At 40.8% G+C, this 21364-nt stretch overlaps 1 pseudogene across 1 annotated transcript in view; it reads right to left on the reverse strand.

The window, feature by feature from the left end:
• The window catches only part of LOC308231545 (guanine nucleotide-binding protein subunit alpha-14-like), a 72224-nt pseudogene that overhangs the window by 29102 nt on the left and 21758 nt on the right, over positions 1-21364 (reverse strand). The window contains exon 2 of the transcript in view: positions 6570-6751. The product of the transcript in view is annotated as a guanine nucleotide-binding protein subunit alpha-14-like (transcript). The remainder of the gene's footprint in view (positions 1-6569; positions 6752-21364) is intronic.

Consider the following 21364-nt stretch of genomic DNA (forward strand, 5'->3'; position numbering starts at 1 on the left):
AAGCAGCGAGGTCTGACAAGAAGCTCGGTAACAAAATGTATTCATCCACAGAAGCCTTTGTATGGTGACTTTCAGCCTCTATAGCAAAGTTTTGCCACTTCTCATCTCTCTAACCCACAGCACAGAATAACTGGATGCTGCTCCACTCTCTACACCATTAGCAGACCTGTTTACCAAGCCTCCCTTGATGTCAGTTACCAATAAATAACGCTTTCACAGCCACAAAGTCAGCAATGGAATTATTCAGTTGTTACAAAGGAGGGAGTATGGGAAACAGAAAGGATATTTGGTCTCCAAAACATTAAAGCCTGCTCTGAAAAGCCAGAAAAGTCTTAACCACTTGTACATATCCTTCTAGTATTTGCCCTTTTACACAATCCTTTACATCAAAGTACAAAACTAAGTCTGATGTCTTCATTTATGAGCTCTACATCATTAATTATTTATGCCCATCACTGCTGTCCTTTCTTTTCATTATCAGATCACTTCTTATCTGTATGTATTATTTATGCCAGTAAGATTGATAACACTGTAAAATAAGAGGAGAACTAGGCACAGTGAATTCACTTCTGGCTGAAGGGCTTCTGCCCGAAGGGCTTCTGCCCAATAATTCATAATTGCACTGAAGATCAAGCCTGGTTGCTTACATGCTGTGTGCTTGTGTACTTTTGCGTGTTTTGTTAAATGCTGCATAGAAATAGTAACTATAAAGTCTGAACATTTTAGAAGAGGCCACGTCAAGAGAAAAAGCCTCAATGAATTCCAGAAGATACAGATATGACATTTCCTGGAAAAAGTCTGACAAAGTTACCGGTTCTGAGAAATACCTGATTATGGTACATTTACTGGTGTACCCTTAGCCAAACTTTCATATTTATGAAAACACAGGCTCTATTAATAGTTAGAAAACTTTTAACTTTTCTCACTATGAACCCAGTATCCACCAATATTTACTTTACATATAAACAACAGAATTTAAGGTATGGATACATTTGCTAGTATTTTAAGAGAAAATATGTTCCTTCTAAAGAAGGAACTATGCACTGACCTCAAAAACTAGGAGACATAAGAAATTAAAAATCATCACTATTACAAATGCAACTCAGTTTAGAGACTCAAATGAGTCAGTTCAGTCCAAACTTTCTTAGAAATCCAAAACATACACCCAGTATTTATCCCATTTTTCATTTTCTGCCAGAAACCTCAAATGTGTATGCTTTTGAAAACACTTTTTTCTCCTTTCTGCTGTTCTGTTTGTAATATTGCTCCAGTTACAATATTTTACATGTTTTTTCCCTAAAACATCCAAAAGGCAGTTATAATTAATTGAAATAATTGGAAAGGTTAGCTCTGTTTCTGGTAAGCTAAACCATCTCCCCTAGTGCAAAATACCGAAAGCAAAATGAAAATAATTAGAACTTACACATAAGGTTTTACTGACAGAAAGGAGAAAAAAAAACCCACAATCAAAATAACCCCAAACCACAAAACAAAGCAAACCCAACTTCACCTTGAACTAAATAACAAGAAGACAACACAAAACTTGGAATGAATTCATGAATAAATTCAAGAAAACTCTGCTAGATTTCTGGTAGCTCTGAAACTTAAAAATGTAAGGAAATACCTGAAGATTTATAGCCAACAGCCAATTATTTTGAAGAATAAATGAAAACAGTGATTTCACTAGACAACAGTGAAGTGGCTAGATGGAGCTTTCATTCTAAGAAAAATAAGCAAATGCATGTCAGTATTGCTTTCGCATCTAGGTCTGTCTAGAAACAATTTAGGACAGAAATCTGACAGCAGCTGGCTGGCAGATTCAGAATTTATCAAAGAAAATGAAGAAATAAAACACCCCCAACCCCTTAAATGTAGCCATTCACATTTATTTAAATTCAATTTTTAGTATTGTCAGGGATAAGTAAATGAAACAAGACACAGTATTCACCCCCATCAACAAGATGGCATAGAAAAGGTGCTCAGAAGTTTTTAAAGGAAAACGGTCCATGTATTAACAGGCCCATACAGCCTGCTCCCATAGGTCTCTGAATAATAATTGGCAACCACCATTATTGTTTATAAGCACACATTTTTAGTATGACATACCCGAATAAGAACTCCACCATTTAAGGCAGTGGTATTACTGGAAACAGTCCCATTTGAGGTCTGGCAATCTGTACACATAATAAGGCATTTTGATGAATATGGTCCTAAAAAAAAAAACCCAAACTCAAAACAACCAAACAAAAACTCCCCACACATCCTCAGAAAGTCCCATATATTCTAACGTCAACAAGCATGCATGCACACAGTCCCAACTGTGCACACGTACATACCATGTCTGTGAGGGAAGGCTGTCATCCAAGAAGTGGTAAATTTTCCACTGACTTCTAGGTGGAGAGCAGCTAATTCAGTATTAACATGTTTATATTTGCCCATGCAAAGCAGCACACATCTTTAATCACCCAAAGTTGATACTTCATCTTCCTGCTCTAGAATAAGGCCATATTCTCACTTAAAAAAATTACTTTAAAACCAAAAAATAACAAGAAAAACCTATACCCTTCCAGGGAGGAAGCAAAAGGTCTGATGTGTGTCCAACTGTCTTAAGTGTATGATGCTACCTGCTCATGCATAGGCAGCTAAATCACATTTTGTGACTGAGCAAACACCATGAATGAAATCAACCAATAATTACTCTTTGCTGTGTTTTCCATTTGTCCCAGCTACATGGATTCATTCAGTAACCCCCAAATCTCATCTTACTGTACTTGTGTTTTTTCATTCCCTTTTTCTGACATAAGTTAATTATCTGTCCAGTACAACTGATCTGGCATTGTAGTACTTCTTTTGTTCAGAAAAATACTAGTTTTGCTGACACACACTCATGTTGGGACATCTTTGTAAGACACAAGGACACCAGATTAGTACTTATTGAAAACAAGGAATGTTCTGGAGATTCAACATAATGACTTCTTTCTGAAATGCATTTTCCACAGAATTCTGTTTTTCTCCTAAGGAAAAAACTAAATGCTCATACTGCTACAAAGATTTGTTGTTAATTGCAAACATATGCATGTCATCTTACCAGGGTATTTTAAAAAACAAACCAACCCACAAGAGGAGGACTGAATTCCTGTTCTAGGATCCTTATCCTGAACAGCTATATAAAAAGGTCTTCCCAGTGGGCTAAGTGCATACTTTTCCTTTTTTTTTTTTTTTTTTGCAATGCAAATAATCTGAAATTTCTAATGTTGCCTTAAATGGAGAAGGAAAAGAGTAATTTTCCTGTGATACAGACTACGTGTTAGTTTGGAAGACGAAGGAAAAGTTTTGGTGAACTAGTATTTTAAAATCTCAGTTGCATCTCCAGTTCAAATACACTTACATAACTTGTTTCTTCTGCCTATTTGTGATACAGCAAAAACTAACATAATCCAACAAGATGTGACTGCCTGGCACAGTCAAGCAACCAATAAATATTTTAAAATCTGCCTTTTGAGACTGATGTATACTCACAAATGAAATGCTGTATTTTCCTTTCCTCCAGCATCACCTGGTATATTTTTCCTTGCGTTTGAGATTTTCTTTTCCTACAAGTTACATTGATTAAAAAAAAAAAAATTTGTACAGCAAAAAAGAGCTTTCACTATTTCCCAGCTATCCCATGTACTTTCCTTCTTTCATTTACTTAATATTCACATTAACTCAATCAAAGAAGCCAACAGACAGGCTGCAACCGACTTTCATTTTGCTTTTTGGCAATCCCTATTATCATATGGAAAGAAGATGTAGATTCAAACCGTCACACAAGATTACTACCCTCAGAGACAGTAAATTATATTGTACTGTAACTGGCTACTTAACCAACATTCAATTTAGTGATTTCCACTCTAAAACACAGAAAAAAGCAACACATAGATAAAAAAAAAATATTACTTACTCCAGCTTCTCCCCCCTTCCCCCCCCACCTAGTTCACCTCTAGCAGCAAATTTTACTGAGTCATTTTGATAGAGGAAAAAAGGGGGAAAAAAACCCAAAACAAGACCAAACCAAACAATCAGTTCCAAAAGTGTAGAGTTTAGCTAGTACTATAGTAATTCCTTGAATGATTAGGTTGCTAAATATCTGCAAGATTTATGCTTAAAATACACCCAAAACTTCCAACCTCAAATTGAGGGCAAGACAAAGTATCGCAAAGAACACACCACCTGAAATCAGAGTAAAAATTGCCTGCTGAATTAAAGGTCAAGCATGACTATATAGAAAAGTACTTCATCCAAGACACTTCAAGTCAACACAAAACAAAATCCCCTTCCCATCTCAATGCAGCATCTATAGAAAGTCAGGCCATTTACTTAAATACTTGCAGTTGAAAAGAGTAATAAGAAACATCTTCAAACACCTCCTATAGAACTTGCTTTTATTTGCAAACTTTAAGATAGACTATCCATATATAAGTTACGGATTTTGACATATGTCACACTTACAGGGAAGAGAGGCTCTACACAGAACTATCTGTTCTTCAGTACAAAAACATTAAATGAAGATATTCAGCAGGCACATCATGCCAGGGCCCACAGAGGAGCAAACCTGACCTGGTCAAAGCACAGAATGGATCTAAGAAAAACAAACAAACAAAAACTAATAACATGGCTAGAGGGAAACAAATTTTTCATGAAAAAGAAGATATGCCATGAAGACAACAGACATACTGAAATGTGGAGACGCACACTGGACTATTTCTGTAGAGCCACTGGACACACCTTTGCAACACAGTTATGACAGAAGAATCACAATTCTTCTGTTTATCACTGTTGTTGTCAACTGTTTTTCATTACAGGCTTAAGATCCTTTAATTAAAGGTGATTACAGTATCTATTGTACTTTGCATTATATTCATCACCCAAAAGAAAGATTAAATTGCAGTAGTCTCCTGCAGAGTGACTGGAGCAACTTGAGTGGTTATTTCCATGTTGTGTCTCAAGAGTTTCTCTGTATGTAAAGCAAAAATGACTTTGCTTTCTAAATGCCGCTCAAGATGAGCTTGCCAAGCTGTATTCTTATCACTTAGCAGTTTGTTACCTTTAATAAAGAAGCACAAGACTAAATCCTGCCTCCCTGCAACTGAAAAATAGCATTATAATCTTCTGAATCTGAAGACACTGGCAACACACTTATCATCAAGAACATAATTGAGGCAGAATAGTGTGTTATGGGACTTCATCCAGCTCAGCTCTCAGAGCCCAGAATTATTAAGTCCTTTTATTTTGTTCTTAATAGGAAGTAAAAAAAAACCCACAAAAATCAAACCAAACCAAACCAAACAAAAACCCCAAAACAAACAGAAGAGGCAGTGCAAATGTATTCCTTCAAATAGATTCTAAGCATTTTTCATCAAAATATACAAATCTGAATTAGGACAAAGTATGTTCACCATCACATCTGCTGTTTCTGTAACTGCTGCCTTCTTAAGGATCTAAATGTGTTTTACAAGCAACAGCTTATTAACCCTTGGAATATTTTTCTCATATAGGAAAAAACTACCCTAATATCTCAGCTCTCTGAAGTCCAAAATTTGTTTTTGCTAACACCATCTGTTCTTTTGTGGTAAAAAATAAAAGAATTTTAATTTCCCAGTCTTTTACTTTAAGCATTTTCTAACCCTCTTCTTTATAACCCTAAGGAGAATAAGTAACACAAATCAACTTAAAAAATAAAAATCTGATCATATTTTTTTGTATTGTTCAAATGCAATGTATTTTTTGAATGAAAAATAGGCTATTTTTTCATACAGTACTTCAGATAAGCCTGTAAATTCTACAAATTATTTTTGCCTTGGTATTTCCTACACAGTCCTCCCTGTCTTAACACTAAAATTCAGCCGACTGGAAACCTGTCTCAATGATTTGCTTACATATTCTTCATGACACCTGAGCAACTGATGCAATGGATGGATGCAAAGGATGCAACTGATTTAAGTGAAGTGGAAATTTTTTTTTTTGTATAAATCATAAGCATTGAAACAAAAAATGTGATTTTATAACATACACAAAAACTAAAAAAGGATTGGAAAAGCCTCTTTACTTTTTCAAGCTTTGTAAGTACATAAAGGTCGCTACCAAACCCACAAAAGGGCTCTAGGTGGTATGTTTCAAAGCATACCATTGTCATGCAGATATGATGTTTTCCTGCAACAAGCCCAAAATTCCTTGTTCTGGAGCTCTACTGAACACCAGGCTCTGCCTGCACATTCCTACCATTCTAATTCTACAACTTGGATTTCAAAAAAACTTTTTTATTTTTTTGGTACTTACTATCACCTTTCAACTTTGAAAATTCCTCCCTTCCTAGGCAGATCCATCCCACCCCTTCTCATCCTGCTTCTCTTCCCAGTAGTTGTTGTTCTCAACCTGTTGTTGTGTAGAATCAGACAGCAGGGCACAAAACTCCCCACAAGACACATGGACTTTTTAGGTTCTGCCTGTAGAAGGTTATGACTCCAATAATTGGTGTACAGACTGAAACTTCATGGACTAAAACTAGAATTTTCTTTTTCCTGTCTTACCTCATTCTCTTTGCATATGTACTGTGTCTTGAGAGTATCCACAGCTCTAATACTCGCTTACATGGCAGTAAATATATTTTGGTAAACCAGTTTTGTGAAGCTCTTCCTGTCTTCTTCTGTGTAATCTGATCCATGAATAATCCTCATTTGTTTAATGATACTCTTGCCACTTTCTCCTGTGCCTGGAAGAGGGGGAAAGAAGAGAGAGACAAAAGTATTGCATTTGCAAATCCTGGCAATTGAGAATATGTGTAAATACACATAGAAGGATGTGCACCCCATCTGAGCATGCACAAGAGTCACCATTAACTGTAGATAATTTTTAAATTTTCCATTCTCTATAATCTACACTGTTTTAGTCAAAATATTTGCATTGGTGGGTTTGGGAGAGTTTACTTTGTAGAAGTATCTTATAATACATCCTACAGTGTTTAACCTAAGCATCCTGTATGTAGGAGTCGGATTACAAAACAAGCCAGGTATGTGAGTACAAAAGAAAGAAATTTTGTTTGTGTAAGGATAAAGTTCCTTAACACTGAGAACCTAGTACAAAGCTTATGAACCATTTACACCTTAACAATAAAGCCTGCACTAGTACTGAACTTGGAGAAGAATTGTATCATTAGGACATATTACTCAGTTTCACATTTCCACCAATTCTTACATAAATACTGGTTGAAAACATGATAACCAAAATTACAGAAAATACTTTCATTACTGTCAACACTCTGGGAATTACTGATCCTATTTGAAAAAAAGCCCAACAACTAACAAATGGATATTACAAAGTTATATATGAACTTACATCATTCATGTAATATTTTGCATGTACATATTGCTTAAAGCCCATTTACAGGATGTAACAATGTAGAGGAGGGACATGAAGGTGATCAGAGGGCTGGAGCACCTCTCCTGTGAAGACAGGCTGAAAGAGTTGGCCTTGTTCAGCCTGGAGAAGAGAAGTCTTTGGATAGACCATAAGCAGCCTGGAGAACCTAAAACTGTCCTACAAGAAATCTGGAGAGGAATTTTTTACAAGGGCCTGTAGTGACAAGACAAGGGGCAATGACTTTAAACTGAAAGAGGGGAGATTTAGATTGGATACTAGAAAAAAATTCTTTACTGTGAGGGTGGTGAAACACTGGAACTCTTGCTCAGATCCCCATCCCTGGAAGTGTTCAAGGCTAGGCTGGATGGGTTTTCAGAAACCTAGTCTCGTGGAAGGTGTCCCTGCCTGTGACAGGGGGGTTGGAACTGGATGACCTTTAAGGTCCCTTCCAACCCAAACCATTCTAAGATTCTACGATTTCCTAACATTTTTCAGGAGAGCAGCCTTGTTCCCCTGTTCTTTCCTTACAGCAGAAAAGCATCAGCACTGACTCATCAAGGCTCCTTTCAGGCAGCGTCCCATCTCCAAACAAGTTTGTAAGTAGTAGCCAAGAGAAGAGTAAAAAGAGGGGCTAGAATATATGACACTACCTCCACAATATGGTCCCTGGATCTTTAAAGTTAGGACTTAGCTTGAAGTTTGTTAGCTGAATCCTATTTGGTAGCCCTACTGTGCCTCTCAAGTACTCTGGGAGGTCTCTCCTTAAAGCCATAGTGCAGACCATCATGAGGCAGGCTGTCCCCATGTAGCCCATGGAGATGCATGGGGGACCAGATATATATCATATATATATCAGATATATATCAGATATATACCAGACCTATATCCACGGAGGACCCCACATGAGAGCAGATGTGTAACTGTTTCCTTCTAGAAGGAAGCTTCAGACCATCGAGAGCCTGTGCTCAAACAAGTTCCTGGCAGATGTGGCTCTCAGGGAAACCACACTGAAGCAGCTGTTCCTGAAGGACTGTACACTGTCGAAAGTACCCATCCTGGACCAGTTTTTGAAGAACTGGGAAGGACTGATGTTGAACAAGGTTGTGAATGACTATCTTGTGAGAGGACCGCAGGCTGGATGACTAGGGAAGAGTGTGAGAAGGGAGGAGCAGTAGAGACAAAGTGTTAGATCTGACCACAACCCCTATTACCCACGCCCCTGTGCTGCGCCTGGGCAGGAGGCAGAAATGTTGGGGGTGAAGTTTAGCCTGGGAAGAAGGGAGGGGTAGGGGGAAGGGTATTTAAAGATTTGTCCTTATTTCTCACTGTCCTTATTAATTGACAATAAATTAATTTCAATAAGCTGAATCCATTTTGCCTGTGATGATAATGTGTAAGTGATCTCCTTTTCCTTATCTTGACCCATTATTTTTCTCATCATACACTCTTGTTCTGTTGAGAAGGGGGAGTGATACAGCAAGTTGGTGGGTACCTAGAAATCAGACATGGTCGACCCACCATATATATTCACCTTCAGCTGTACTTTTTCTAAGCTGAAGAGTCCAACAGTTCTGAGGTGGAAGATACTCCTTAGCTTGATCATCCCTTTGACCCTATAGAAACATTCTCAGCTCTGTTTACCTCCGAGATATATCTGGAGTACCAAAAATTTGAATACTAAGGTGCTGCCAAATCTTAGATTTATGAAGGGGCATAATGGTGTTATCTGTACTGTAAGTAATTAAAAGACAGAGTGCATGTCATATAGTTGTTCTCCATCTGTATTACTCTACACTGACCTGCAGTTAACTTTACCTCCCCTTTCACTGCCAAGTCTCACAATACACTTCTGCAATTTACTTTCAGTCGTCCTTATAAATCCTTTATAATCCTTGTAGAACTTGACTAACACTGAACAGAAAAATTTCTCCTGTAATTGCTCAATGCCTTTCCCACTGCACCTTTCATTTTCTCTACATTTCCAATTAGTTAGCACCAGTGTGATTCTTTCTTATCCAACAGAGCTTCTACAAGAGAGAATCATGGACAGACTTTTCTTGTTCTTCCCCAAATGAAGGATGGTAAAGAACAAAAAATGCCTGTTAGAATTTCTTCTTAAAATCTTCACTGTAATTTTCCAGAAGTTCAACAATTAACTCCATTCTGGCTGAGCTACAGGATTTGCTTCACTTCTCCAAAAGAACCTACTGCTGGAAAGACAGAATCCTCATTAACAAACTTTCGGTAATATCCACTAAGTACCACTAGATGTCAAAAATATATGGGCACAAAGAGGGAAAAATTCCTCTGAACATTACATCTTCAGATATAGCAAAGCAGAAAAATACTGTGAGTGCCCACCTCATCATACTGTATCTCAGTATCATAGCAGATCATAGTTTGAATTTAATGAAAGATAATGCAACTGCAGGGCTCCAACCATTAACAGTAATAGCTAGGAAACACAAAGTAACCTAGGAAAGTGTAATACATCATGCATTACTCGTGTATCACAGCCATCTTCCTCAAAATATATCACTGCCATCAATTCTAACTCTATAACTCTCCTATTTTGCATCATCCAGTGCTGACTTCCTTTCAAAGCTGTAGCTATCCCCTATTCAAGCCTATGTTTTTCAACAGTCCTTCTCTAGGACATTGCTAGCACAGCTCTGCACTCCAGGTAACAGCACCTACAGCACTCACCAGAAAAAGAGTGAAGCAACTTTTTAATCAAGCAATAAAACATATTTAATACTTATGCCTGTAAAAATAAGATTAATATAGCTGTTCTTTCAATAAATGTACAGTATTTATTTAAATTTTGCATTCTATTCATTTACTTGAGAGAGATGGAACATAGAGATATGCTGGAATACATGTGAAACAAAGTACTGCAGGAATTTCTTTTAGTAAAATTCTGATGCTACATTATAAATTACAGCCCTCAGAAAGGCAGTCCTGGGATGTCAGCTTTCAGAAGTCAACACAAATATTATTCAAATACAATTCAGTTTAAAAACAAAACGCCACCACCAACTTTTTTCACTGCCAGTGGAACCCTTACAGTTGAGAATAAAACACTCTGATTAAGCCATGTTGGATTGCTGGCCTGATTTTTTATATAAACAGTCCTAGCACATTACAGATTAAGGTAAAGTGTATTTTACTGCTCAGTGACATTTGTGGTAAGCACTTGCACAGAATACATTTAGTGCATTTATCTTCAGGAAATGATCTGTTGAACCATTACTGCCAAAATATACAATACATATTTTACTGACTAGGTCAAGAGACAGAATATTCTCAAAAGGTGACACATAACTATATTTGTTAATGTCACATATTTATCCTCCTTCTAGTCACTTCAAGCATTCATTTTTTTCCCTCTGCTTCCAACGTATGATTGTCACATAGGCGTTACCTACCCAAATCCTTTTTCCCAATTAAAAGAAATATTGGAATTTTTCAGAGTTAATTCAAAGAATAAAACATTATCTTTGTTTTGGCCACTGTCTTTCTTGTCCTTAACTCCTCCTTTGTCGATGAAATTTATTTGCTAAGTCTAATGTCTCAAATTTCTATGGAGGAAACAACAAGTTATTAAACAAACAAAATCCAAAACGCCAAACAAAAGAACCTTGCACTCTCATTCTCCTAAGGACTTTGTGTGTGCAACTTAATTACGTCAATGACCAGACTCTGAATACAGTCACGATAAAATTAGGATGTGATTGCTAAGGACAGAGCAAATCAGTTCTAACTAACCACATCTGCTAAGCCTACTGCCGTTAAGGAACACAGAGAAGCAGCTTTGGCAGAGGTGATGAAGCCTACTGTAAAACCTGGATCCACACTTGAGCAGTTCAAATGACTGAAATATGGGTCGCCCTTCACCATTATCAGCTCTGTAACGGCAATGATACCTACAGCAAAATAGGTAAGGTACAGGGTTACAAAAGTAATGCTCAATGCCATGTGCCATCTATTGACCAGAAGCTAGTATTAAACCTCTCATCCAGTTATGAAGTACCAATGGAAAAGGCTCACTGGCAAAATCACATTTACAGCAATACCTGACTTACCACCTACGAAAAACTCCGTGGCCTCAATCCTCTGGTCTCAAGCTGGCACGACAGGCTGACTCTCTTACTGTCTTTATAGAAAAATGGCCATTTTTATTAACAAAAATAGCTATTCACAGGCAGAAATAATTATAAGAATAAAGATACCAACATTTACTAATTAAATTGGGAGATTTGCTGCTTGCATTATAAACTGAACTAATATTTTGCATTGCAGTTGTCAGGCTTATTCGACCAAAAGAAGGAAGCATCTTTCTATAACTTTAGGATTAACAGTTTGATATTCAGAACTAAATGCTGCTAGTGCACAAATGTCATAAAATCACAGAATGGTTTGGGTTGGAAGGGACCTTAAAGATCATCTAGTTCCAACCCCTTCGCCATGGGCAGGGACACCTTCCATTAGACCAGGTTGCTCCAAGCCCCATCTAACCTCCAGATGGGGACATAATGAAAAGGTCTTCCAAGTAAATAAACCTCACTTACAGAAAAATTATAAGGTTGGAGCAACAATTTTTTTTTTTTTTTTTTTTTTTTAAATAACAGTGGCACAAAAATTAATGCAGAATGAAATTCTGTTTATTTCAAAGAGGAGATCTGGAGCAGGAGAAAGGAAATTTTTGAGGTTTATCAGAAAGGAAAATCTTTGGGAGTCATTCAGTAATCTTGGAGGACTACTCTGCCCATTTTGTAAACTACTTCCATAGTAGTTACCAAAGGTACCATATTAAATGCTGAAATTAGGTTCACAATGTAATGCTCATAGTTACACGAGAAAAAAGCCACAACCATTTCCACTACTACAATGCAGGGACAAGACAGTGTTTTTAATGACCTGACAAAAGCCAGAGCAGATTTCATCTTGGCAACACATACACAGTTAGTTCATTTTCCAATGACTATAACCAAAAAATGAAATGTTTTCACTTCTTCTGTTCATTTACCATTGAGCATTCCTGATATTTGGGCTAGGCAATATTTTGAAGTATTATCTATTACTTTTTATTAGCCAGCAATACAACCCCCCTCCATAAATGTATAAACAAATCTGGGAGGGGGGAAGGGGGGGAAGGCGAGGAACAGATGCACAGGGACAGGGAAACAACAACAAAAAAAAAAACCAAAACCCAGCAGGTATTTCAGAAGCTCCATTCATATTCTGTGGGATTCAGAACCATATTCCACATCTGTTACCAGGAACACAGCCCTCATTCATTCTAAAATCCCACGTTACAGCCACATTCTGGTGACTTTTCTCTTGCTGATGACAGGGAACACGATTAAGAGTAAGAGATGTGCAGTTTCTGAAGTTAAATTAAGAGAGGGAGAGGCTCCAAACATATTTAATAATCACCACAAAAGCTCTGTTACAGAAAAAAACCCCAGCAAAACTCCACACAAAACCCACTTTTTTTTAATGATTTATAAATCCATATGTACTAATGCTACACATATAGCTGAATGTCTGCTTCTGCTCTGGTACATTTGACACCTAAATAACTCACTATTTTGATGTTGTTTCTGCTACTAAGTATAAAAGTGTAAGTGACTATATGACTGCAAATGAGCTAATCAATTACAGGATTCTTAGAAAAGAAAAAAAAGCTTAAATACATAAATTTTTAGCAAAGAACAATTATATAAAGCAAAAGTTCCATAGCTTATTCTGGTCTTTTGTGCTATAAAAATGAGGTATGAAGTTACTCTTCATTCTGCTATTTTAAGTCATTCCAAACACCTCCAAACAAAGCACCAGAGCAAAATCAGCACTGGAATCAAAACTCACAACCTCCAGTCTAATTCTCCAAGGCTCTGCATGTGGAATATGGGGCTTTGTGAAACAGTTTATACACTTTACATGCAAAAGCTACCCCTCAGCCCCTGCAAAGTGTCCTTCAATAGTCTGCTACTATTGAAACTAATGGAAGTATTTTTAAAATAATTTTATAAAAAAAATAGAAAATGAGATCACAGACAAGGCAAGTGCACGTGTATCCTATGGAACTGACAGTAGCACCTGGACACGATTTAAATAAGAAACCAAGGAACTTCTCAGGAGCAACATCCCTCAATGATTCTGTGATTCTTCCTCTCTTGTAGTAAACCCTCTCTCTGGGGAGCCCAGCACTGGTCCCAGCACTCCTGGTGTGGCCTCACCAATGCTGAGGGCAGGGGAAGGATCACCTCCCTCAGCCTGCTGGCCACACTCCTGCTCATGCAGCCCAAGATGCCATTTGCCTTTGTTGCTGTACTGGGACATTGCTGGTTGTGTTTAGCTTGGTGTCGACCAGGACCCCAAGTCCTTTCTGCAAAGCTGCTTGCCAGCCAGCCAGCCAACAGCAACCACTGCCTGCAGCTGTTCCTTCCCAGGTGCAGGACTTTGCACCTCCCTTTGTTTAATTGCATGAGGTTCCCGTCATCCCACTTCTCCAGCATCCTGAGGCCCTGAGGGTCTGGATGGCAGCACAACTCTCTGGTTTATCAGCCATTCCTCCAAGTTCAATGCCATCAGCAAAACTGAAGGTACATTCAGCCGCATCAGCCAGATCATTAATGAAGACGTTAAACTAGATTGGACTCAGTACTAATCCCTGGGGTACGCTGCCAATTACTGGCCTCCAACTAGACTTTGTGCCACTGATCACCACACTCTGGGCCTGGCCATTCAGTTAGTTTTCAATCCATCTCACTGCCTGCTCATCCAGTCCATATTTCATCAGCTTCTTTCTGAGGATCTTAAGGCAGACAGTGTCAAAAACCTAGCGGAGTGTAGGTAGACAACATCCGTTGCTTGCCCTTCATTTACCAAGCCAGTCATTTCATTGTAGAGGGTTATCATGTTGCTCAAGCATGACTTTACCTTGGTTGATTTTCTTGTCATTAATGTGCAAATGTTTTCCAGGATTAGGTGCTCCCTCACCTCCCCAGGGATTGAGGGTGGTTGACCATCCTGTAGGTTTCTTCGTCCTTGTTCTTGAGGATGGGGGTGACATCCTCCAGTCCTCAGGCCCTTCTCCCAGTCACCAGGGCCGATCAAAGATTATTGAGAGTGGCCTCACGAAGATGACTGAGCATGGCTAGCTCTGTCAGTACTTGTGAGTGCCCCACCAGGGCCCACGAACTTATGTATGTGAAGTTTGTTTAATTATTCTACAACCTGATACTCTTCTCCCTAGGATGTCTTCCTTGCTTCACACTTTCTGTCTGGTCTCTGGCCCCATAGATTTCCGAATACTTTTCTGATGTCTTTATTAGTAAAGGCTGAGGCAACAAAAGCATTCAGTACCTCAACCATTTCCATGTCCTGTGTCACCGGGACATGGAAGGAACCCTTTTTCTCATGCACCAATGTTACTCGGTACTTGTCCTGGGTTCAGCAGTGGCAGTCAGGTTTTTTTTTTTTCCTTCTTAGTAGCTGTTGCAGCACTGTGTTTTTGACTTTTGGCTTGGGAACAAAAAACTGATAACACCGATGTTTAGACTGACCAAGGACTTTGTGAGTCTCATGCTCTGCCAGGGAGGAGGAGGGGCCGGGAGGAAGTGGGGACAGGACACCTGACCCAGACTGGCCAAGGAGGTGTTCCATACCACAGCACGTCATGCCAGGGGATGTAACTGGGAGCTACCCGGAAGGGCACGTCCCCTGGTCGGTCGGGCTGTCTTTTCCGGCGGGCGGTATCGTATTCTCTTCCCTTGTTATTTCTCTTGTCGTTGTTATTGTTGGTGGCGGCAGTGGTGATTTGGGTTATACCTTAGTTACTAAACTGTTCTTATCTCAACCCGTGGGAGCTGCATTCTTTTGATTCTCCTCCCCGTCCCTCCAGAAGCGGAGGGAAGAAAGGTGGGGGGGGGGCAGTAGACTGCATGGTTCTGATTTACAGCTTGGGCTTAAACCACGACAGTTCTATTTTGGCGCCCAACGTGGGGCTCGAAGGGTTGAGATAACGACAGATCTGACCGGAGTGTGTCTAATCGTATTTGTGATAAGCATTCAGTGTTTTGGATTGATAGTCACTTGTCACAATGCTGATTTATTGGCTCTCAAAGTTGTTGGTTTTGATCTCACAGTCTCAATATGCCGTAGGTTACTTAGAGCCGGTATTTGCTGTGTTAGTGTTTTTCAAGTGTGGGGCTTGGGCTAAGGTTATTGTCTCATTGTATTTTATGGTAATGACTTGTAATACAATAGAAAAATTGATCATGAAACTGATCTGGCTTATGTTCCCAGTGTGGTCACCACCTTTATACTTTGGGAGGTATATAATACAAATGCTTAGCAACTATACATCTTTTTTCTCCTTCCTGGGTGGTCAACCTATGAAGGAGACATTCTTTTACCCTCCCAGTGCCCCTTCCAGACCGTTTACAGCATCGTTTGAGAGTTTTGAAGTTTTTGAGTGGCCTTTTAATATTGTTGAGACCTGTTTGCTGATTGTGATGGGGGTCACCATGTTGGCACGCATACAGAGTGTGTTTTGTCCACAACCATTACGTCTGACCTCAAGAGTTAAGCAGAGTCGGGTTTGGGCCTTGTCTGGGGTTAGACGACAAAATAGGGGGACCGAGAGATTTTCCCCGAGGCTGGACAGCCATGAGTGGCAGGGTGTGTGGGATAGTATGGGCAACCACAACAGTGCACCGGCGGCAGTATCGCACCAACCGAGACTCCCTGATTCCCATCCATAAACTGATCCGTAGTCTGGAGAGTCAGGGGGTGATCAGCAGGACCCGCTCACCCTTTAATAGCCCCATATGGCCAGTGCGAAAGTCTAATGGAGAGTGGAGACTAACAGTAGACTATCGTGGCCTGAATGAAGTCACACCACCATTGAGTGCTGCCGTACTGGACATGCTAGAACTTCAGTATGAACTGGAGTCAAAGGCAGCCAAGTGGTATGCCACGATTGATATTGCCAATGCATTCTTCTCAATTCCTTTGGCAGCAGAATGCAGGCCACAGTTTGCTTTTACTTGGAGGGGCGTCCAGTACACTTGGAACCGACTGCCCCAGGGGTGGAAACACAGCCCTACCATCTGCCATGGACTGATCCAGAATGCACTGGAACAGGGGCAAGCTCCAGAACACCTGCAGTACATTGATGACATTATTGTGTGGGGTGATACAGCGGAAGAAGTCTTTGAAAAAGGGAGGAAAATAATCCAAATCCTGCTGAAAGCCGGTTTTGCCATAAAACGGAGTAAGGTCAAGGGACCTGCACAGGAGATTCAATTGTTGGGAATAAAATGGCAAGATGGACGTCGCCAGATCCCTACAGATGTGATCAACAAAATAATAGCAATGTCTCCACCAACTAATAAGAAAGAAACACAAGCTTTCTTGGGTGCTGTGGGGTTCTGGAGAATGCACATCCCAAATTACAGTTCGATTGTAAGCCCTCTCTATCATGTGACGTGGAAGAAGAACGATTTCAAATGGGGCCCTGAGCAACAACAAGCCTTTGAGCAAATTAAACGTGAGATAGTTCATGCAGTAGCCCTTGGACCAGTCCGGAATGGGCCAGATGTAAAAAATGTACTGTACACCGCAGCTGGGGAGAATGGTCCTACCTGGAGCCTCTGGCAGAAAGCTCCAGGGGAGACTCGAGGTCGACCCCTCGGCTTTTGGAGTCGGGGATACAAAGGATCTGAGGCCAGCTATACCCCAACTGAGAAAGAGATACTGGCAGCCTATGAAGGGGTTCGAGCTGCTTCGGAGGTGATTGGCACTGAAGCACAGCTCCTCCTGGCACCCAGGTTGCCCGTTCTGGGCTGGATGTTCAAAGGCAGGGTCTCCTCTACACATCATGCAACCGATGCTACATGGAGTAAATGGGCTGCACTAATTACACAACGAGCTCGAATAGGAAATCCCAGTCGTCCAGGCATTCTAGAAGTCATCATGGACTGGCCAGAGGGCAAAGATTTTGGAATGTCACCAGAGGAGGAGGTGATGCGTGCTGAAGAGGCCCCACCATATAATAAACTATCAGAAAGTGAAAAGCAGTATGCCTTGTTTACTGATGGGTCCTGCCGTATTGTGGGAAAACATCGGAGATGGAAGGCAGCTGTATGGAATCCTCAACGACAAGTTGCAGAAACTGCTGCAGGGGAGGGTGAATCGAGTCAGTTTGCCGAGGTGAAAGCCATCCAGCTGGCCCTGGACATTGCTGAACGAGAAAAGTGGCCAGTACTTTATCTCTATACTGACTCATGGATGGTGGCAAATGCCCTGTGGGGGTGGTTGCAGCAATGGAAGCAGAGCAACTGGCAACGCAGAGGTAAACCCATCTGGGCTGCTGCACTGTGGCAAGATATCGCTGCCCGGGTGCAGAACCTGGTGGTGAAGGTACGCCATGTAGACGCCCATGTACCCAAGAGTCGGGCCACTGAGGAACACCAGAACAACCAACAAGTGGACAAAGCTGCTAAGATTGAAGTGGCTCAGATGGACTTAGATTGGCAACATAAAGGTGAATTATTTTTGGCCTGGTGGGCCCATGACACTTCAGGTCATCAGGGCAGAGATGCAACATACAGATGGGCCCGTGATCGAGGGGTGGACTTAACAATGGACACTATTGCCCGGGTTATTCACGAGTGTGAAACATGTGCTGCAATTAAACAAGCCAAACGGTTAAAGCCTCTTTGGTATGGAGGACGATGGCTGAAGTATAAATATGGGGAGGCCTGGCAGATTGATTATATCACACTCCCACCAACCCGCCAAGGCAAGCGCCATGTGCTTACCATGGTGGAAGCAACCACCGGATGGCTGGAAACATACGCTGTGCCCCATGCCACTGCCCGGAACACTATCCTGGGCCTTGAGAACCAGATTTTGTGGCGACATGGCACCCCAGAAAGAATTGAATCAGACAATGGGACTCATTTCCGGAATAACCTTATAGACACTTGGGCCAAAGAGCATGGCATTGAGTGGGTATATCACATCCCCTACCATGCACCAGCCTCTGGGAAAATCGAACAGTACAATGGGCTGTTAAAAACTACACTGAGAGCAATGGGTGGGGGAACTTTCAAGCACTGGGATACACACTTACCAAAGGCCACCTGGTTGGTCAACACCAGAGGATCTGCCAACAGGGCTGGCCCAGCCCAGTCAGAACTTTTACATATTGTAGAGGGGGACAAAGTTCCTGTGGTGCACACGAAGAATTTGCTGGGGAAGACAGTCTGGGTTATTCCTGCTTCAGGTAAAGGCAAACCCACTCGTGGGATTGCTTTTGCTCAGGGACCTGGATATACTTGGTGGGTAATGCGGAAAGATGGGGAAGTCCGATGCGTACCTCAAGGGGATTTGATTTTAGGGGAAAACAGACAATGAACTCAATTGTACGCTGTTGCCTGCTATAGTCCATCAACTAGAAGTCTGCAGGGCACCAGCGACTGGCTCTGACTTCCCTCCGACCATCATCCCAACAGAGAATGAACTTTGATAGAACCGGACGAGTTCTACAGTAAAGGAACGATCAGCATCAGCAGGCAACGATCCAACACTGCACACAGCTTCTCCTGCCCTGAAAGACTGTTACAAGAGATGGAGCCCAACATCATGAACCGAATGGACTCAGTAGCTTTATAGGAATTGGTCCGTGCACTAAGATAACAGTGCACCCAGATGAGAGTGAGGGTATATGGAAAATGTGGGATCTGAGCATGACATGAATGGTATGGAACAAGGGGTGGATACTGTCCTGGGTTCAGCAGCAGCAGTCAGTTTTTCTCCTTCTTAGTAGCTGTTGCAGCACTGTGTTTTTGACTTTTGGCTTGGGAACAAAAAACTGATAACACCGATGTTTAGACTGACCAAGGACTTTGTGAGTCTCATGCTCTGCCAGGGAGGAGGAGGGGCCGGGAGGAAGCGGGGACAGGACACCTGACCCAGACTGGCCAAGGAGGTGTTCCATACCACAGCACGTCATGCCAGGGGATGTAACTGGGAGCTACCCGGAAGGGCACGTCCCCTGGTCAGTCGGGCTGTCTTTTCCGGCGGGCGGTATCGTATTCTCTTCCCTTGTTATTTCTCTTGTCGTTGTTATTGTTGGTGGCGGCAGTGGTGATTTGGGTTATACCTTAGTTACTAAACTGTTCTTATCTCAACCCGTGGGAGCTGCATTCTTTTGATTCTCCTCCCCGTCCCTCCAGAAGCGGAGGGAAGAAAGGTGGGGGGGGCAGTAGACTGCGTGGTTCTGATTTACAGCTTGGGCTTAAACCACGACAGTACTAAATCATTTAAGTCAGTTGAATGAATCCTCTGAAAAATACCATCATACCAAAGTTGTGTGCATAACTTACCTTAGTCCTTACAGATTTCTGTGGGAATGAACATTCCTAAACAGCAGAGCTCCTTTCCCTTAAGTAAGACAGAATCATCTGTCCCTTTCCTTATTGAACTTTAAGACTCCGTTAAGATACAAATTCAATGCTATAAAACTTATGCCACAATTCAGGAATTACGTTAGCAGATGGTGGGAAAACATTGCTTTGTTAATCAGAGATCATGAGACATTATTCCTTTGAAGAAATCACAACAATCTCATATTACTCATAACTAATTGACAATATTCCCCAAATAATGTACCTTTACTATGGAACAGAGGCTACCCACTTCAAACTCAGGTTGGCTACTTAAGGCCATCTCACTTGGTGTACAAGCCATACCCAGCAGTCCACATTATAACCTAGATTTTGGTATATTCATTTATAAAATAGAATGATGAGGCAAATTTATACTGTATTAGCACCAAAAATACACCACAGCTGAGGCAAAATTTGCCTACAGATTAACTGTCAGTAACCCTGCTTACTTATTGTGAGATAGCTAAGAAAGGCAATAACTGATCTATCCTTCTTGAGTCTTCCTGTGCATTGCAGTGTCCTGTTTCAGATTAACACCTTACTTTAAAATCTTACTGGTTTATTTTGAGTACTTTTTCCCAGATTAATCCATAAAACAGTGAAGACTGCACTTAGTTAACAGTAAAATGTCATTACTAGGCAGCAGCAACAAGAGGCTGAAGCCTAGCTCGATGTTACAAAATGGGATATAATCTATATATATGTGCACATTGATTCAAACCTCTCCCGTCAGGAGACGCTGGAGTTGTTTCAGATGACATTCATTTGCTCCAACCACTGATTTTAAACTGACTATAGCATACACACAAACCAAAGACATACTTTCTGTAAAACTTCCTCAATTCTTACTGCCAAGTGCTTTTACTGCTGTGGCTACAACTCCTGAGCACCTTGCAGGCGATTGACTTCAGCAAAGGCCACCTGACAAAATTAATGTACCAAGTGTGGGACCTGCTCATTTTCAAATATCACATGCTGGGGGGGAGACGGACACGACACGACACGACACAATGAAAAAAAACAAACAAAACAAAAAAACAAAGCTCAAAAGTTGTATTTGAGAGTCTTGGGTCATTAGAAAAAGATAGTAAATTACCTCCCTATAAATGTACCCACTCTATGATCAAATTTAGAATTGCCTTAAAATTCCCAGTGAACGCATTACTGGAAGCCAGTATACACACTGATTTCAAACTGTGAAGGACCACAAAACATACTTAGGGATGAGATGTTCTTTCACAACAAACTCCAAGATGTGCGTGTCCCTTCACAGCAACTTTGCTCCGTAAAAGGCCACATCCTGCCTTTGACATAGATAGGTGGATCCTATTCACTTCAAAGTGAATTTAGTCTGTCTAGTGACGGACAGGATACAGATTAACATGTTTGTAAATATTTTAAGGAAGTGGTAGTCTGAAATCTCATCTTTGACTGAGAAACACTGTGATAAACAGGTCCAATATGAGAGTTTATTGTTTGCACAGCCCTCATACCAGACTATT

This window comes from Psittacula echo (assembly GCF_963264785.1).
Source record: "Psittacula echo genome assembly, chromosome: Z".
NCBI classification, from domain to species: domain Eukaryota; kingdom Metazoa; phylum Chordata; class Aves; order Psittaciformes; family Psittacidae; genus Psittacula; species Psittacula echo.